The sequence below is a fragment of the Daucus carota genome, chromosome 6, assembly GCF_001625215.2.
Source record: "Daucus carota subsp. sativus chromosome 6, DH1 v3.0, whole genome shotgun sequence".
Classification (NCBI taxonomy): Eukaryota; Viridiplantae; Streptophyta; class Magnoliopsida; order Apiales; family Apiaceae; genus Daucus; species Daucus carota.
In genome coordinates, this window is record NC_030386.2 from 8420312 (window position 1) to 8428081 (window position 7770).

General features: G+C 38.6%; 1 non-coding gene across 1 annotated transcript; it reads left to right on the forward strand.

Annotated features, from left to right (window-relative positions):
• Positions 1 to 623: 623 nt before the first annotated feature.
• Positions 624 to 734, forward strand: LOC135147436 (small nucleolar RNA R71). Its single transcript, XR_010285013.1, has one exon. It is a non-coding gene; the product is annotated as a small nucleolar RNA R71 (small nucleolar RNA).
• The last annotated feature ends 7036 nt before the right edge of the window (positions 735 to 7770 follow it).

Here is a 7770-nt window from a genome sequence, read left to right on the forward strand (position 1 = left end):
ACATTAGTCTCAATTATTCCAATTCAAATCTTTCATTGGAAGACTATCCATCCACCCTTTGATTTTGTTGCGGGAATCCCGGTGGATGGAATTGCTGCTTCGGTGCAAACTGTTGTTGAAAACCAGAAGGATTGAATGGTCTAGATCAATGCTGTTGAAAGGATTATTGCGGTTGTTGCATATAATTCTGATTGTTGGTCCAGCTGATGTTCGGATGATAAGTAGCAGGAGCTGGCTGTTGAGATCTCTGAAAATTGCTGACAAACTGTGCTAAATCGCTAGATATAGCACACTGATAAGTAGAATGTGTACCCGCACAAAGCTCACAAACTGAAGGCGGCTGTTGAATTCCCAAGTTTGCCAAAGAATCCACCTTCATAGTAAGGGCTTTAAGCGGAGCAGCTATGGCTGTAGTAGCATCAACATCCAGAATTCCTGCTGCTTTGCCCTGATGAAGACGCTGAGTAGGATTCTGATATTCATTCGCAACCATCATCTCGATCAATTCATAAGCCTCATCATAGCTCTTACCCCATAGAACGCCACCTGATGCTGCATCGAGCATTGGCCTCGATTGAGGTCCCATGCCATTATAGAAACAATTAATCACCATTCAATCAGGCATCCCATGATGTGGGCACTTTCGAAGCATCTCTTTGTAGCGTTCCCAAGCTTCACAAAGAGTTTCACCATATATACTGCTGAGAAAATTGAGTGATAGCATTCCTGATGGCAGCTGTTTTAGCCATAGGGAAGAACTTAGGAAGAAATTTCTGAGCCAGATCCTCCCATGTCGTGATAGATCATTCAGGAAGAGAATGCAACCATCCCTTAGCTTTATCCCTTAGAGAAAATGGGAACAGCCTCAACTTTATAGCATCTTCAGCAATACTATTGAACTTGAAAGTATCACAGATCTCGATGAAGTCCCGAATATGCATATTAGGATCCTCTGTCGGAGAACCCCCAAACTGCACTGAATTCTGAACCATCTGAATAGTGCTCGGTTTGATTTCGAAAGTGTTGGCCGTGATTGCTGTCCTGACAATGCTCGACTGAATGTCATTGATTTTCGGCTCCGAGAAAGCCTTAAGAGCCTTAGTATCATTAACTGTTGATGGTTGATCACCCATTGTAGTACTCACTATCGTTTCTGCTTTTACAAATGCTTCCTTACAAGCTTGATAATATGTTCGCATACACGTCACTCAAGTACCTGAAACACATACAAACAAAATAAAAGTGAGAAAAGAATGCAAGTCAGTGAACTTTAACGACCACTGATGACAAGCACATAAACTAAGAATATAACACCGAGTCCCCGGCAGCGGCGCCAAAACCTTGTTCGCACAAAATCACGCAAGCGTACCTGGTCACAAGTAATATAGAATTTGAGTTAAGTTTGTTCCCACAGAGACTGGTGTATCAAGTATTATGCACTTATGCAATAATGTATTACTATTATTCAATGCTCAGACAAGTAACAAATTGGTTGTTGATTATCAAAATTAACTAATTAAATCGAATTATAAACTAAGTGATTAATATCGAATTACTTATATGAATTAAAACATGGGATTCTAACTTCATTATCTACTTCATTCTGAGCTATACCTTTATCGATATGTGATGGTTGAGAACTAATCAGATAACACGAAATTGATACACCCTATCTTTCGATAAATGTATACCATACTATTCTAAATCCACAATTAAGATAGAAGTCGAATAGACCCTATATGTCTATAAGATTTGAAAACATAATGGTTTAAGAACAAGTTATCAATCAAGATTACATAGGGCGATGCAAGATGGTTAAAATCACACCACAATCATGTATATCGAATACATAAACCTATGTTCGCATGGAAGGCTCTAAATCAATATATCCACTTTCGCTTCAATAAAGATTAACACACAACTTAGATGTTAGCTACGCATCCAAGTAGAATAATCACAACCAATACGAAGGAATCAAACACTCATCACGCAGATAACTAAGGCAAATCAACTACTGAAATCCATATATATATCCGCAAGAATCCCACGATAACGATTAGTTCATAATCTAACTTCTCATCATCATGGGAATAAGAGTAAACATGGTACTGAATAGTCCAAACAATCTCAAAGTAATAAAATAAGCGTTGCGAAACAAATCCGGAACGAGCATCCAAAGTTACGCCTACTTCGAAGAATTACAAAAGTGAAAATATGAAAACTAGATCTTCTCCGTAGTCGTCACGTGCTCGATCCTTAGAATGTTTCTAGGTTATCTTTTTGGTTCCCTAAGCTTTTCTTTAAGTCCCCCAGCGATCGGGCCTTCAAACGGATTAAAAATAGGCGAAACGGGCCTTTTTCCCCGTCCAGATTGGGGCGGCCGCGCCACAATTGGCACGGGCGTGCCACCCCACTGATATAATGGCGCGGGCGCGCCACTTGGATAGCCCCGCGCTGCCGGTGCGTCCGTGTCCATAACTTTCTCCTCGTGCATCCGATTGCTTCGTCATTTTTTTTCACTTGCAGCTATGAATCCCCCTTTCGTCCTCCTTCTAGGCAACCTACAACACACCACACAAAAACACATCTAAAACATCAAAAGCTTGAGGCCAGATCATTAATATAAGTCAAAACGAAGGCTTCCAAGTGGATATAAAATCCACTTATCACATTCCCACTTTCATCCAATTTGTTTCTAAATACCCATTTAGTCTCTATCACAGATTTGCCTTTAGGTCTAGGAAAAGGCTTCCATACTATGTTCCTCTCAAACTGGTTGAGCTCCTCCTACATGGCTATTACCCAATCTGAATCTAACAAAGCTTCATCAGTTGATTTGGGTTCATTTTGTGATAAGAAACATGAGAACATGCTGTCAGTCGAAATATTCCTCCTTGTCTTCACTCCAGTGGAAGGATTACCAATAATAAGATCGTTGGTATGGTCTCTGTTCCACTTGGTAGCTCTTAGAAGATCTCTAACTTGTTCAGTTGAGTTGGATCGTCTGAATGAGAGGTGCTTTCATTTCTATCATCAATATTTCCAGAATCACCATTGGTTAGATGATTTGTGGAAACTTCCTGTGATTGAGCAGCATCTCCATTCAAGTTGTTGACTACAACTTCTACATCTTCGACAGTATCGGTAAAAGTGGGTTCATCATTGATAATTTCCTCATCTTCAAGGAATCCTTGATTCTCAAATCTTAGAAGCTCCATCTGGGCATCATCATGAAGTCCTTGTAATTTCGTCTCATTGAAAGTGACATAGACACTTTTATATATGATCTTGTGTTCAAGAATGAACACCATGTAGGTAGTTCTTTCAATTCTGTAGCCCACAAAAATGCTTTCATGAGCCTTGGTGTCAAACTTGCCTTTCTTCTCATGATTTTCCTTCATCAAGAAACACTTACTGCCAAAGACTTGGAAGTACTTAACAATAGGTTTCTTTTCTGTCAATAGATAATAAGGCGTGTTTCCATGAGTTTTATTGATCATAGTTCTGTTTTGATAATAACAAGTAGTATTGATAGCTTCTGCTCAGAAATATGTTGGTAGCTTAGCATCATGCAACATAGTTCTCGCAGCTTCAATAGGAGTCCTATTCTTTGTTTCCACAACTCCATTTTGCTATGTAGTTCGAGCAGATGAGAATTGTTGTACAATTCCTTCATCCTTGCAGAAACCTTTAAGTAGAGAGTTTCTGAGTTCAGTGCCATTAACACTCCTCAGAAATCTGACCTTGGCATCTGGAATTTTGTCAAGAACTCTGATATGATCAATGATGTCCTGAGTAGCTTCATCTTTAGTCTTTAGGAATTTCACCCATGTATATCTGGAGTAATCATCCACCATGACTAAAGCATATCTCTTCCTTGCCAATGATGGAACATTGACTAGACCAAAAAGATCCATATGGTTGAGCTTTAATGGTTCCATGTTGGTGTTGACATGCTTGGATTTATGGATAGCTCTCTTCAATATTCCCATTTGACAGTCCCCACACAATCCTTCTTGACAGAACTCTTGTTGAGGAAGTCCTCTAACGAGCTCCTTCTTCATTAACAAGTTCATTGTTTTGAAGTTTAAATGAGAGAATTTCATGTACCACATTATGCTATCACCAACAGTGGCCTTGCTGTAAAAGCAATAGGTTTTATCCTTCTTTTTTGAATCCAAGTCAGCAACAAATAGGCTTCCTTTCCTCACTCCTATTAGAGAGAGGCTTCCATTCTTCTTATGATAGATGTTGCAGTCCAGAGTATCGAAATCAATCTTGAATCCTTTATAATTGAATTGCCTGGCACTCAATAGATTGTGTTGCAGTCCATCAACAAGAGCCATATCTTCTATGTCAACATTTCCAATTTCCAAATGACCATATCCCACTATGTAACATTTGCTGTTGTCTCTAAAAGTTATAGTTGGGCTGGTCTTTTCCACAAACAGTGACAGCAGGGCCATGTCACCTGTCATGTGCCTGGAGCTGTCGTTATACGTGCACCATACTGGTTCACATCCACAATTAAGATAGAAGGTAAACAGACACCAATTATGCTTAGACCCTATATGTCTATAAGATTTGAAAACATAACGGTTGAAGATCAAGTTATCTATCAAGATTACATAGGGCGATGCAAGATAGTTAAAAACACACCACTAATCATGTATATCGAATACATAATCCTATGTTCGCATGGCAAGTTCTAAATCAATATATCCACTGTCGCTTCAATAAAGATTAACACACAAATTAGATGTTAGCTACGCATCCAAGAAGAATAAGCACAACCAATACGAAGAAATCAAACATTCATCACACAAATAATTAAGGCAAATCAACTACTGAAATCCATATATAAATCCGCTAGAATCCCACGATAATGATTAGTTCATAATCGAACTTCTCATCATCATCGGAATAAGAGTAAACATGGTACTGAATAATCTAAACAATATCAAAAGAGTAAAACAAGAGTTGCGAAACAAATCCGAATGAGCATCCAAGTTACGCCTCCTTCGAAGGATTACATAAGTAAAAACTATGAAACTCGATCTCGATCTTCTCCGTAGCCGTCCTGTGCTCCTTGGAATGTTTCTAGGTTATATTTTAAGTCCCTCAAACCTTTCTTTAACTTCCCCAGCAAACGGGCCTTCAAACGGATCAAAAACGGGCAAAACGGGCCTGAAATCGCGCACAGATGGTGGGGCGGGTGCGCCACAGTGGGGCAGGTGCACGGAAAGGGCAGGATTTTTGCTTGGCTTCCCTGACGGTTTGGCTCGGGTGCGCCAACTCATCAGCTTGGACAACCAACCTTTGCGCGTCCGTAACTTTTCTCCTCTTGCATCCGATTGCTTCGCCGTTTTTTTTCATTTGAAGCTATGAATCTCCTTTCCATCCTACTTCCAAGAAACTTACAAAACTCAACACTAAAACACATCAAAACATCAGAAGCTTGAGGCAATACCATCAATTTAAGTCAAAACGAAGGCTTCCAAGTGGATATAAAATCCACTTATCAAGCATCCACTGTCGATGATCCACATGACCTGTTTATTCTTCTTGCCCTGCACATCAAATGAGATTAAGTTGCATTTGGTACCCAATATTTGTTGGGTCCTGCAGTTACATCATTTCTAGAACTAGCATCATCATTTGCTTCATATATCACAGTTTCATCAACCATATCAAGATTATGAAAAACAAGATTTTTGACATCCCTTTTCACCTACTAGGACTTTGAAAATGGCACTGCCTTTTTCTTAGTAGGTGTATCCTTAGAACTAATATTAATAGGCTCGGGAGTCACAACATCATATAAGTGAGAGCATTTAACAGTTGATAAAATAGGCAGATTAAAAATAGTACTCATGGCAATAATCTTACAAGGCATGCAATCAATATCACTACGCACATAGATCTATTCATTATAGAGGTCTTGTGTAGATAACCATTTACATTGACAGCATTAATAGGATTAGCAATATCATTCTTACAAACATGAGTAAGGTGATGAGAGGAATCACAGTTATTACATAACTTCCTAGGTGCACTCTTAGCATACTCACCATTTTTACCTCTATTGATTTTACCATTTTTGTTTTTAGACTTGGTATCGTCTGTGTTGACAGCACATTCAAAAGTTGTTGTCGGATTTCCCTTGACAGCATTATTAGCTTCTACTGTCTTGACAACAGTTACAAAAGTTATTGTCTTAGGCTTCCTCTTGACAGTACCTTTAAAAGATTCTGTTGCAGCTTTGTTGACAGCATTCTTTGGACGTGCCGTCTGATTATGTAAAGAGTCAACTATCACGGTTCTCTTGACAGTACTTTTCTCATTGATAATTATACTGTTACTTACACTGTCCTCATCATTCAGCTCTTGCTTGATGCGTAAAGCTTCCTCATCAAACACGGATTCAATAACCTTGAATACGGGTTTCTAAACCTTTCTGAGAACCAATGGTTTAGCAATATCATCATTAACATAATTGTTAGGTCCAATCAGACGTAGAAGGGGGGGGGGGGTTGAATACGTCGTACCAATTTCTTCGATTTAATTTAATTGCGGATAATCTTTGTTTCAGTCCATGTTAAATCAATCGTAAATAAATAACTCCAGCAAGTCGGGGAATATTCTTGTATTAGAAATAATCCTCGGGTGCTACAAATTCCAACACAAGTGTCGGCTGCAGAGACTACAATCACTCTATTACAAACTCTCGATAAATATGATCTTCTAATTTAACTCTCGAGAATGTGTATAGTGTGTGCACTTACAAAGTGTGTAGTTGGTTTCAAATGAAACTACAAGGCTCTATTTATAGGCTTTACAAAATCTAACCATGGTTAACGAGTTCGTCCTGGACGACTTGAGTTCGTCCTGGACGGACTCGTTTTATAAAAATAAAACTAACTCAAGTGTGTATCAGGGGTGGCGCAACTTTCATATACATGTATATATATATATATACATATAACACAAAGTTGCGCCCAAGGATGTTCTTTCTCCACTTGAGGTCAAACTTGGCGCCTCTCAGTCAATAGTTGCGCCTCACAGTGCATTCCCTATGCTAGGACTTGGTTTTAAATTAACCAAGTGAAAGTTGCGCCATGGTGAGTGTATGTAGCGCAACCTTTGACCATTTGAGTCAAAGATTGCGCCAAGTGCATTACAGTAGGGGCATGCCTTAGTCTCTCAAAGTGAAGAGTTCTAGCGCAGGTTTTGACTTGGTCAAACCTTGCGCTAGAACAACTACTCCATTGTTTAGGTACTTAGAAAATATTCTAAGTGAAGACAGTTGACTTGAGTCAACAGTTGCGCCATGAAGTACTCCCCTTGATACTTGACTGAATTTCTTTTACTTTTAAAAGAAATATATACGTATGTATATATATATATATATATTATTAATTGATTTATTAATAACTTGAATTAATTGCTTATTCAAGAAATTATCAATTAATGCCACATATATAAATATATATCCATATGTATATTTTAATTTTAATTTCAACAGAAGCTCGATTGACTTGATCAATTAATCCATTGATCGAATCCACTGAATACTTTCGTACGTCCTGACGTCCTGTGCACTGGTCTGGTTCACGAACGACTCGAACTGAAATAATTCTTTGAATCCTTTGCTTGATAATATACTTGATCAGTCATTCCGGGTTAGATGTTGCTTCGATAAATTTGATTATAAATAATCAAATTAACGATACTGGAATCTTCTGGTCTTTGATACTTGATCTTCAGGCA